The 12,796-nt window shown below is 46.8% G+C and overlaps 1 protein-coding gene across 3 annotated transcripts in view; it reads right to left on the bottom strand.

The window, feature by feature from the left end:
• Nucleotides 1-12,796, bottom strand: part of DOP1A (DOP1 leucine zipper like protein A) — a 1,047,530-nt gene that overhangs the window by 658,505 nt on the left and 376,229 nt on the right. The window lies entirely within an intron of this gene.

Genomic DNA, 12,796 nt, shown 5'->3' with positions numbered 1-12,796 from the left:
GTAATGAAATCCAAAGTATTAACATACAAAGGTGATATCCTATTAACTGTCACTGGCCGGTTAAAAGCTTTACTGGTTGGCTGAAATAGGTCAAGCAATCCAAGCGTACTTTGAAACAAACAAACTCCCAGACACTAGCGACCAAGTACTCTGGGACACATTTAAGGCAACTATCCGAGGTGTTATTACCTCAATTTCAATAGCCCGAACGCGTGAATCTCGCCTGGTCGAAGCCGGTCTTTTCCGCGACATTAAAACATTGGAGAGACAGAAGCACACCTCAAGACAGTGTCAGAAACGCCTAGTCTCGCTTCGGGAACAAAAGTTTTATGAAGGGGGGAACAATGTGGGCTCCTTAGTGGCTTGTTGGCTCTGTATGCGCATCTCTCAGAGTCACATCTCCAGGATCAAGATCGGGGGGGGGCGATCAATGGGCCACATCGGAAGCGGATAAACAACAAGCTTTCTGCTCCTTTTTCACGTCCCTCTATGATCAGGGCAAGGTCTCCCTAGAATAGATTGAGCCCTTCCTTGCTTCGTGCACTTAGGAATCACTGAATTCATCTCATACTCAGCAACTAGAGGACCTGATTAACCCAGAAGAACTTCTAAAAGCCTTACAAAGCATGCTGCTAGAAAAATCTCCAGGGCAGGATGGCCTTACAATCTCCTTCTACCGTCTTTTCCTCCCCCAGCTGCACGCTCCGGTCATTTCATTCTTTCGCCGACACTGCCACTGCGACTCCTACTATGGCCGAGGCGGAAATAGCTCTTATCCCTAAACCGGGGAAAGACCCAGCTTCTTGTGCCTCTTATTGTCCTATTTCCCTCCTTAACGTTGACGCCAAATTATTTACCAAAATTTTGGCACACCGCCTGGCACCATTCCTCCCTGGATTGGTTGACCCGGACCAGGCCGGCTTCATCCACCAATGACAGGGGGCAGATAACATAAGGTGGATAGCCTACCTGGTGGAGAAGGCCCATCGGCGTAATATTCCTGCTCTTTTGCTCTCCCTTGATGCTGAGAAAGTGTTTGACAGGGTGGATTGGATCTTTCTCAGAGCGGTACTGCACAGGATAGGTCTGGGACCAGTTATGACATCTCGTATAATGGCCTCTTATATGTCATCGTCGGCCCGAATAAGAATTAACGGCCTACTCACTCCCCTGATTCAGATCCACAGAGGAACCCGTCAGGGGTGTCCCTTGTTGCACCTGCTCTTAGCCTTGGCTATAGAACCCCATGGATATTGCAATACGCCAGTCGGGTGATGATTAGGGCATCCCATGTGCAGGAATTGAACATAAAGCTGCTCTCTTTGCAGATGACCTCCTCCTGACTCTTGCTGACCCTTAGAGCTCCCTCACTGCCCTCCTTCTCATGCTCTCTAAATTTGAAACTGTCTCGGACTTAAAATTAACATTAATAAGTTGCAGGTATTGAACCTCACCCTTTCCCCTCAGGAGATTGCCGAGCTAACTGTCCACTCCCAGTTCCAATGGGCTCCCCATTCTATTCGATATCTGGGGCTTATCCTCACAGCCACACTAGATTCTTGGACTCAGGTTAACTGGCCAGAGTACAGACGCTCTGTCTGAGAGGATCTTAGAACCTGGAAGTCGCTCCCAATATCGTGGTTGGGCGGTCTCTATACGGTAAAATTGTCTATCCTGCCCAAACTACTGTATCTCTTCCAGGCGCTTCCAACCTCTATCCCTCAATGGGACATTCTAAGCCACCAGGCTGAGCTCATTTGGGGCAAGCAAAGACCAAGATTCTCCAACAAACTTTTAATGTCGCCAAAAGACAGAGGGGGCCTTGCATGTCCCAATCTCCTTGTCTACTACTGGGTGTCGCACTTGCACTTTATTTCAGAGTGGGTAGTTCACGAAAGCGAGAAACACTGGTTTCATATGGACAGGGCGGTGACTTGTCGCCCCTTATGGGATCTGGCTTGGCTACCAAAGAGAGCGCGCCCTTGTGGTGCCTATATCGCTACTCCCACAAGAACGGTCTTGGAGATATGGGACAAGATAGCGATTAGTCACGGGCTTACTTCATTCTCCTCCCCCAAGACCCCCCTGGCACGTACATTTCCCCCCGGCCCTACAACCAAACTTGTTTCAAGACTGGGTAGCTGGTGAGTGTCGTATGGTAGCGAAACTCTTCGTGGGAGAGATCTTTAAAACATTTGACCAATGTAGGCAGGACTATCATCTTTCCCTTAGGGCACACTTTCAGTATTATCAAGTTAGGCACTGGCTACATAATACTGAAAATACATTGGGAGCTACATGCACATTGATCCCTTTTGAACTGCTAGTACGATCATTCGATGGCTCACGGGGCCTGATCTCCCACACCTACAAGGTCTTGCAACACTCCCACCTCCTGACCCTACCCCAATACCAAAGGAAGTGGCATGTAGACATTACAGAGGACGCCCCCTGAGCACCGGGACCAGTTATGGAGAGACATCCCTAACACTTTTAAAAGCATCACACAACACGAGTCTGCCTAGTGATGACACAATGGTATTATACTCCGCTTCGCCTTCAGATAAGGTTCCCTACTTCCACGGCACTGTGTTGGCAATGTAGGGAAGACACAGGGTCGTTCATCAATCAATCAATCAATCAAACATTTGTAGAGCGCACTACATACACGTGAGGGTCTCAAGGTGCTGGGAGGGGAGGGGGCGCTACTGATCGAACAGCCAGATCTTGAGTAGCCTCCTGAAGGTCAGCAGGTCTTGGGTCTGTCGTAGGGTCAGTGGGAGGGTGGTCCAGTTCTTGGCGGCGAGGTGGGAGAAGGATCTCCCGCCGGTGGCTGTTCTTCGGATGCGCAGGACGGTGGCGAGTGCGAGGTCGGCAGAGCGGAGCCGGCGGTTGGGGATGTAGAAGGAAAGTGGTCTGTTGAGGTAGGCTGGGCTGGTCTTGTGGAGTGCCTTGTGTGCGTGGATGAGGAGCTTGAAGGATATCCTCTTGTTGACGGGCTGCCAGTGCAGATTTCTCAGGTGAGGGGTGATGTGGCCGTGGTGTGGTACGTTGAGGATCAGTTGTGCTTAGGCGTTTTGTAGGCGTTGCAGTCGTTTGATGAGCTTGGTCGGGGCTCTCGCGTAAAGGACGTTTCCGTAGTCGAGTCTGCTGCTGACGAGGGCCTGGGTGACTGTTCTTCTTGTATCTGTCGGGATCCACCTGTAGATCTTGCGGAGCATTCGAAGGGTGTTGAAGCAGGAGGAGGAGACGGCGTTGACTTGCTTGGTCATGGAGAGCTTTGAGTCGAGGATGATTCCCAGGTTGCGTGCGTGGTCGGTGGGTGTCGGGGCTGCCCCCAGTGCCGTCGGCCACCAGGAGTCGTCCCAGGCTGAAGGGTCGGAGCCGAGGATGAGGACCTCCGTTTTGTCCGTGTTCAGCTTCAGTCGGCTGATCTTCATCCATTCGGCGACGGCCTTCATTCCTTCGTGGAGGTTGGCTTTGGCAGTGATGGGGTCCTTGGTGAGGGAGAGGATCAGTTGACTGTCGTCGGCGTAGGAGATTATGTTGAGGTCGTGCTGTCGGGCGACGTGTGCGAGCGGGGCCATGTAAATGTTGAACAGTGTTGGGGCTGAGGGAAGATCCCTTGGGTACGCCGCAGATGATCTCGGAGGCTTCGGATCGGAATGGGGGAGGTGGACGCTCTGGGTTCTTACAGGGAGGAAGGAGGTGGTCCATTCCAGAGCTTTGTCTCGGATCCCTACGGCGTGGAGGCGTGCGCGTAGTGTGCGGTGGCAGACGGTGTCGAAGGCGGTGGAGAGGTCCAGGAGGATGAGGGCTGCGGTCTCACCGTTGTCCAGCAGTGTCCTGATGGCGTTGGTGGCGGCGATGAGGGCGGTCTCGGTGCTGACTGGGAAGGGTCCAGGATTCTGTTATCTTCGAGGTATCGGGTTGGCTGTCTGTTGACTATCTTCTCGATGACCTTGGCCGGGAACAGGAGCAGAGAGATGGACTGGAAGTTCTTGAGGTCTCTAGGGTCTGCCTTGGGTTTTTTGAGTAGGGCGTTGATCTCGGCGTGTTTCCAGCTCTCTGGGAAGGTCACGGTCTCGAGGGAGAGATTGATGACGTTGCGCAGGTGGGGTGCGATGGAGCTGCAGGCTTTGTTGAAGATGTGGTGCGGGAATGGGTCTGACGGGGAGCCGCAGTGGATTGTGCTCATGGTCTTGATGGTGTCATCGATGCTCACGCTGGCCCAGGCTAGCAGGGGGTCGTTATCGATGGTGTGCAGAGAGTCTGTTGTGTTGCTGTCTGTTGGGGCTGTCTGGGTGTTGAAGCTCTCGTGGATGTCTGCTATCTTGCGGTGGAAAAAAGTGTCGAGGGAGTCGCACAGGGCTTGCGACGGTGGGATGTTGTTGGTGTTGGAGATGGGGTTGGATAGTTCCTTCACGATGTTGAAGAGCTCATTGCTATTGCGTGTGTTGTTGTCGAGGCGGTCTTTGAAGGAGGTCCGCTTGGCAGTCCTGATGAGGTGATGGTGGTTACGGGTGGCATCCTTGTGGGCTGTGTGGCTGTCCGGAGTCTGTTCGCTGTGCCATTTCTTCTCTAGTTTCCAGCAGGCTCGCTTGGAGGCTAGGAGTTCTGGGGTGAACCAGCTGGCCCTCTTGCTGGTGTCTCTGTGGGGGGGGTTTCTTCAGCGGGGCAAGGGTGCTGGCACAGCCATCGATCCAGCGTCTGAGGCTGTGGGCAGCGTCGTCGGTGTTGGAGGGTTCGGTGGGTGGGCGGAGAGCGAGGTTTGCGTGTAGTTGGTCTTCGGTGATTTTTCTCCAGCAGCGGCGAGGGATCTGTTGGGTGCTGTGGGTTTCTGGAAGGTGAATTGGATGCAGCGGTGGTCGGTCCAGAGGAGTTCGGTGGTATGGCTGAAGGAGACATGGGGGCTTGCGGAGAAAACGGGGTTGAGCGTGTGGCCGGCGGAGTGGGTAAGCGTTGTGACGAGTTGCCTCAGTCCGAGATTGGTGAGGTTATCGATCAGGGTTGTCGAGTTGCTGTCGTTGTTGTTCTTAGGGTGAAAGTTCAGGTCGCCGAGGAGGATGTAGTCGGTGGAGGTCAAGGCGTGCGTGCTGATGAAGTCGGCGATGGAGTCGCGGAACAGAGGTCAGGGTCCGGGGGGTCTGTAGACAAGGGTGCCTCTGAGGATGGAGTTGGGGTCTGTGTGGATCTGGAAATGCATGTGTTCAGCGGTGCTGAGAGTGTCGTCGGTGCTGGTCGAGACCCTGATGCTGTTCTTGTGGACGATGGCGATTCCTCCTCCGACTCCGTTGGTGCGGTCTCTGCGGGTGATCTTGTAGCCGTCTGGGATGGCTATGGCGATGTCGAGTGCGGAGGAGTCGTTCATCCAAGTCTCTGTCAGGAAGGCGATGTCTGGAGATGATGTGTCGAGCAGGTTCCAGAGCTCGATGGCGTGTTTGCGTGCGGAGCGGGTGTTCAGTAGGATGCATCGGAGGTGGTTGAGGTCTTTATTGGCAGGTTGTTCGGCGGCTCGGAGGCTAGTGTAGCTGCAGTTCCGGCAGGTGAAGGGACTCTGTGTGCGTTTCGGGGCGGCCTTGAATCAGGTGTGGGTCCATCCGGGGTTGAGAGCAGGGAGTGTGCTGGCATCTTAGCGGCAGTGGTCGTCGTGGTGGGTGCGGGGACCAGGGATTCTGGCGCTGTGCGCTGTCCGGGCGCGGACGGGCGCAGACGGGCGCAGACGGGCTTGCCTTAGGCGCACCTTTGGCGTGCCAGCGGTGCGACAGCTGCGCAGCGGCTGTCGTATATGGGGAGGTGGGAGGGAGCAGCAGCTTGGAGGCGGGAGGCAGGGGCAGCGAATAGGCAGTGAGGGGGGCAGGGCCGCAGGGGACGCAGCGGCGGGAACAGGAGCAGCAAGGGCACCGAAGGCAACCGGGCACAAATCAGGGGCAGCGAGGGGGATCAGAAGGCAAAAGAGGGCAGAGAATGAAGGGGCAATGAGGGGAACAGAAGGCAAAAGAGGACACAGAATGAAGGGGCAACGAAGGGAACAGAAGGCGAGAAAACGGGCACAGAAAAGAATGCAGGCACAGGTGGAGACAGGCAACAGCGGTCACAGACACCAGCTGGGGCAGGGTCAGGGCACACAGGCAGAGCTGTGTGGTGGGGGAGCGACCTACCTAACAAGGTCAAGGATCAAAGAACGTCTCCTGTCCGATTCCAGGCCTGCGACAAATCTGCCACATTTGGTGGTCCTGCCCACTTCTGACGATCTTTTGGAGAGACGTGCTGAGCCATATTAAGGATGTAATAGGGTTTCCCATCCCGAGCACCCCTGGGGTGGTGGTCAAGGGACCTCGGTCCCTTAAGGCCATTACCCACTCAGACTGGCGTTTAACATGTAAGGAAAGGAACAGCAAAACAGATCATCACACTCCACTGGAAAAAGGCCTTAACCCCCCCCCCCCCCATCTTCGGTGTGGCTCACCCGCCTCTGGCATGTAATGGCGATGGAGCTCCTCTTCAGTCGCCTTGTGCACCCAGATGCCAAATTCACATGTATCTGGGAAGCCCTGGTACAACACTTAACTAAATTAGAACACGCTCGCTCTATTCCACCCTGCCTGCGGGTCCTTCAGTTGTTTGAAGATTCTTTGCTTCCAAGAGGTGAGGACCTCTCAGAGTGAGGCGGATTAAATAGAGGTCTCACTACACGCCCGCTGCTCCTCCTCCCTTTCTCTGCCTCTATAAGAGGTGGGTCATCTCCTGGAGCCAGAGGTGAGGTATGTCTCCAAGCACAGCAGCGTGAACATTGCCCTCTCTCATCCCTCTTCCCCCTTACCCCGGGACTCTTCCCATCCCCCTCTTATATCTTTTTATTTTCAATTTTTGCTTTTCCTCTTCTGTTCATTATTCTATTCTTGTGGTTACATGGGTTTGTTTTTATCACTTATAGAATGGTTGTACAGGGAGAAAAATGTATGATATTATCTATGTTGCTTTATCTTTACTAGTCTAACTCTCTTTTTTCAGATAATGTCTTTACCTTCTAATGGGCAAGCCTGGACAGTCCTTAGCGGTTTCTTAACCTGATGGACCAGCAATATTGTAGCAACATAGACCGAAGTGTTTGTAGTTTCCTTGGTTGACGCTTATATTAACATAGTAAACGTTCTGTGATAGTGTTGATTGGAAAAATTAATAAAAGATTACAAAAAAAAAAAAAAGCTTTACAGGCGAAAGAGAGTGGCTGAGGAATGTGACTACATACCTGGTTATAGACTTAATAAGCAGGAAACACAATCTCTGTTGGTATCAGAAATTTCCCTAATCAATACAGTTATGAATGTATATTTGTAAAGAGCACTCCTGCCCCCTCAATTCTTCTTATTTTGTTATTTTGATAACAGATAATATGTGTTTGAGAAACATGTCGCTATGTGCTTGCTCTGACATCTTCAAACAACTCAAGGCTCCAACACTACATGGATATTGTCATATAACCAACAAACCAGCACCCACTGAGCCCATTTCTCTGGGCTCATGTTGGCTCAATATTACCTTACAATCAGCTCAGTTACTGCAGAATGGATCCTTAAATCTTTACTGAACCTCAACATTTTGTTTAATATGCCTTGATTTGAATTTTCTACAATTCCACAATTATGAGAACATTTTAATTTATCGAACTCCAAGAAACATACCCAGTTTATTCAACCAGTTATCATGACTTTGTATAAATAGAAGTTTTCTAAACTTTTTGCTTTATACAATTTATTTTCATTAAACCTGGAAGATTCCCTACTTGTCTGGGCTACAGCATGGTCAGAGTGACTTGTCATTGACATTCATTTCGATGTTTTTCCTGATTCTCTCATGAGTGGCTACGAATTTGATAGGAAGTCCAAGTTCAGACTTCAACATTATCAGACCCTCTTTTAGTTCTGCATAACACTGGCAAAGATTATTTCATGAATTTAGATTCAAGAACTGCCAGCAAACGCCCATGATGTCATTTGATGAATGCTTATCACATTCATATATTTGCAACATGCCCTATTCTCCAACCATTCTAGAAAGCACAACGTGGCAGAATCTCAGCAGCCCTAGGCACTGACGTAGTCTGTAGTATAGTGAGTTTGCTGGGAATTACCTTGGATTTCTTTAATACTTTCAATTTCCTCACTGCCTGCTCTGCTTGCTTGCAGATCGCGCACCAGTGGTGCGATGCTAGTCATTCTAAGAATCACTTAAGTAGTCAAGAAGTTATGGATATTCTCGGTTTTAAGCATCAGATGCAGCTAACACACCAAACTTAGAGATTCAATCATGTATTCAGTAGGTTTAATCATCCAGCACTTATGAGCTGCGCACCTTCAGGAGAAACTTTACTGATTGAGATGTCTTAATTTAACTTAAATCTAGTAATGACTATTATATTAATGTCACTTGCCGAGGTGTTTCAACATTGTTGGTACTCTATAGTTCACAGTTAATAAAGGTGATACAAGTTAGTAATTGTAATTATTGGACATCTATCTAACAAGACAGATGTTGATATTTTCCATTACATGATGCTTTGCTAGGTCATATGAAACTCTATTATAATTTAATTAATATATATATATTTTTTAAATTTCAGAGTCTTTGTGAGGATTAGAGAACGACTGCTAACCCTTTTAATGAACTGCAGAAGATTTGTTTTAAATGTTATGCATCATGACATCGAGTATGGTTTTATTAGCTGTTCAGAGGGAGAGAGTTCTTTATCAAAGCCTGCTTGGCTCTAAATATCAGCATTTTGCTACATGCAAGGCTTCTGCTTCATAGTTCTCCATGACTGGCTTACTAATAGAAAGGGAAAGTTAGATAGGGCACCCTGAATTTGATTTGCAATAGACTTCAACATTTGTACTCTAGGTATGAGGCCTATTTGAGTAGCCTAAATCTTGTGACTATCTGACATAAATTAAAGATCACGACCAAGGAACCCTAAGTCAAAGTCTGTTATGATTAAAAGTGCATCTGGAAAAAGTCAAATCCTTTTGATATTTGGGTATTTATTTCAGTACTAATTCGGACTAGGAGTCTCTGATAAACTCTAGGTCAATTTGATTGGTCATGTTGAAAGGCTAAGTATCAAACTTCGCAAAGAATATGATGGCGTGTACGAGGCTTGCATGATAACAATTTATCAGACCACACAGCATTCATATGGTGCTATAGCAGAGTTTTATCTGGGATTATGTTGAAGCATATTGATTGCAGGTTGAAAAAAATATGTTTCTGAAAAGATTTCTTGGCCTCCTGCAGCTAACCCCTAGCCACACTTATCACCAAGAAAGTTAGTTGGTGTCAAGCTATATCACTCACAAAGAAAGTGAAGGAGAAAATAAAGTTTGGTTCCTTTACACATTGTTTATCTGCGTACACCAACTCATTTTCTACCTGTACTAGATCTGTTGTTGCATATGTTCAGACCACGAAAAATGCATAATAAATCCTGTGGTTGAGGCATATTAGAAGTATTGCAACTTGCCTAAGTTGCTGGGAGATAGTAACTACTCCTGAAATTGATCCTCAAAGATAAATCAAGGATTGCAACATTAGTTTTTGACTATAAAGTTCAAGAAAGGGGGCATATGCAACTTCTGTCAACCCTAGGAGAGTCATATATACTTTTGAAAAGCATTCTATGGCTAGAAATGTATTTATTATGGGCATCCACCATCTATGTTAGGAACGTTTAACTTTAACAGCCTTTCAGGACTGGTTTAACTGTGGATAAGGTACGTGCTAGATTAAAACTGCGCTACGATGCCCCTGCAAATTAGGATCCTCCATGAGAACTAAGACCCACCAATGAATACATATCTTCGCCCACAACTGAGATCTCTGGCCTCACAGAAACCGCATGCCAACATTTTTAGAATTATTTCTCTTAACTCCCTTTTATAAACTCCCTTTTATAAATATGGTAGGGTATCTCAAAATCAAAATCGAGTCCTCCCTTAAGATTTCTAATGGCATATACTTGGAAGTGTTTGATTTTTAGTTGCTCTATCAGATTATTGATTGTGTACTAAAATATGTAAAATTGCATTACATCCTAGTGGAGATATTCCTTTTGAGAAACAAAATTAGCTCTGAAGAAGTTCCAATGTATATTACATGAAGAATAAAAGCTTATTTTATCAACTTCAAAATAAAGAATGATATAAGACTCTTGAATTGATTATGGTACTTATAATTTGAATTATTTACTATATCTATAAAATCTGTGCATTTCTTACATCTGATTAAGTCTATTTTCTGCATCATATGGCAGCAGTAACCTTTGCAACTGGGAACTTGTTGAAGACACACCACTAGATAACAGAAGAACTGGCCAAGGGAGTGTTGTCGCTTGTACTGCTACAGGTGCAAAAAAGCCATCAATTAATGTTGCCATAAGGTCAGCAGCTACCACTTATAGTAATGGCAGAAAAGAGGCGCCAGAAAGAGTTTTTTTAAGTTGTATGAAGGCTGCATTTAATGTTACATCCTTTGATGTAAGAGCATTTTGGGCACATATGTAGCATATCTTTATTCAAAGAACGATACATGTGGATACAGTCAGTTGCCTTACCCTCCTCATAACCAGTGAATGCCACAAAATGGTGGTGATTAAATTGGTGCTCCTTCTCCTGACCGATGTAAGGGGCAATATGCAGTCCAACCAGTGATGCCTCTGCACCACCCGAGAAGGATGTGGCAGGGGAAGGACAGTAGGGGGTGTGATGAACTGTCCAACTTGAAAAGGCAATACAAGTTCAGCAAAAATAAGGCCCAAGACGAAAAGCCAGCTTGTCCAAAAAGAAGGTGGTAATTCCACAGATAATGCCCAACCCAACGTAGAAAGGCTGAAAGAGCCAACAAATCACCTTTAACTGTTCCCACGGCAGGATGTTGCTAGGCCAAAGACAGCATAAACAGCAGAACATCTGAAAATTTAGCCTGCAGCAGATTCTACACTCCAAACTGTAACAGTTGTCCAGCTTCAGAATATAACCCTTCCCTGATGTTGGGAGAGTATGTCCTCGCAAAGCATTAGGTGGAGCAGGGGACAAACACAGACTCAGGAGGAACTGATGTCAGTGGGTTGGGGGTACCTATATATGGCTCTGCTCCATCACTATTGGTGGTGGGGCAAGGTCGCCACGGAATCCAAAGGTGCTACCTACCATCACCGAAGAGGAATTGCTGGAAAGGTTTCTGGATACAGTTCAGCACATGTGGGCATTCAAAAGGTTAGGAATCCGTGGTGAGAAGAATCCATCAGAATAATCCTTTTGACTCATCTCAAGCATGAAGCTTGGCTGAAGGTAATTTTGGTCAACTGGCCTACCCCACAACAATATTTGACTCAAGCCGGCCTACTTTTGACTCAGGTACTTTTAAAATGTTCCAAAGAGACACCTAGAATTTTCTCAAACTTTTCATTTTTTCTTTCGACTTGCAATGAGTTCCATCGTTAGGAATTGCTTACACCGACTTTTATTGCAATTGTTAATTCTTGTTTTCTCTGCTTCACCTAAATAATTTCTCTTCAATTTTTGCGGTCATTCCTCCATAAACTTACTGGCTTTTGACCTTATATACTTTCAACTGTTTTGCTCACTGCAGCCGATTACCCTTTCACTATCCTACTGCTCCATTGTACCAAAAAGAGAACCAAAGATGATTTCAAGAAGTCTTTGGTTTCCCTCTGATGTGTCCCCTTGACAAGACTAACTAATATAAACATCTTTGGCTACTCTTCCAACCTCCCCCCAACCCTCTTCTCCGACAGCTGCAGGATTGAGACATTAAACACATTTCACCATGTCCTCCAAAAAGTTTACAAGTTAGAATCACAAGAAAACAAAAAGATACAATAACCAAAATGGCTGAAGAGCATGTGTCATCACACTGAGAAGTATCCCGTTTTGCACGAATGCTCTACTAGTTCGTATAGAGTATGATCATGTGTATTCTTCTTAATGATCGTTCGGTCAGTTTAGTCAATGGCAGGACCACTGATTAGAGGCCTGCGCCATACCTTTATCAATGGAAACAGTTCTTGTGCTGCCAAGAAGACAAAGTACCTGTGAATCAAGGTTTCCATAAGTAAAAGGAAGTAAAGCTGACAGCACTGGGAAGGGTGATACATCAACTTGCCACAACATGGGAGGCATACTTAAACTCGAAGCTAAGGTTTATTTGGCCTTTCTAAGAGCAAAACATTTTCAGATCCCTTAAACGGTACTGGGCATTTCACAAAAATGTATATACTTCGCAACAAATAGCATGCATTGTAAAAAAATAAAATTCAAAAATGTCACTAACATGTTAACATTTACAAAATAGAACTGCAAAGCTTTCACTTCAACTAAAGGCTTACAATTTGCCAATAACATTTATTTTGGGAAAATGTTGCAATTTTGGTTGTGTTTTAGGGAGCAGCTCATGAGGCACAGATATGATGCATCTGCACTTATCTGTATAACTGGTGAGCATATAGGCTCGGTTTACAGCATGCATTTTGCGAAACCAGAATCTCACAGGATTATTTTATATTCCGCCCTCCCCCCCCCAACAGTGTCACAGGTGGAACATGCCAGAAGGTTTCAGGTGTACTGACCTCGTTTAATCACAATGAAACGATAAAAGGGATCGAGACCGGACAGATTGACAAATGACAGTGGTGTCAAAAGGGCACAGTTGACAGTAAATTAAATACTACTGTACATATTTTCCATAATTCGTTTTCTTTCATTTTGACCCATTTCCATTA

The sequence above is a fragment of the Triturus cristatus genome, chromosome 6 (genome assembly GCF_964204655.1).
Source record: "Triturus cristatus chromosome 6, aTriCri1.1, whole genome shotgun sequence".
Taxonomy (NCBI): domain Eukaryota; kingdom Metazoa; phylum Chordata; class Amphibia; order Caudata; family Salamandridae; genus Triturus; species Triturus cristatus.
The sequence above is the reverse complement of the archived record's forward strand: the minus strand, read 5'-3'. Positions and strand labels throughout refer to the sequence as shown.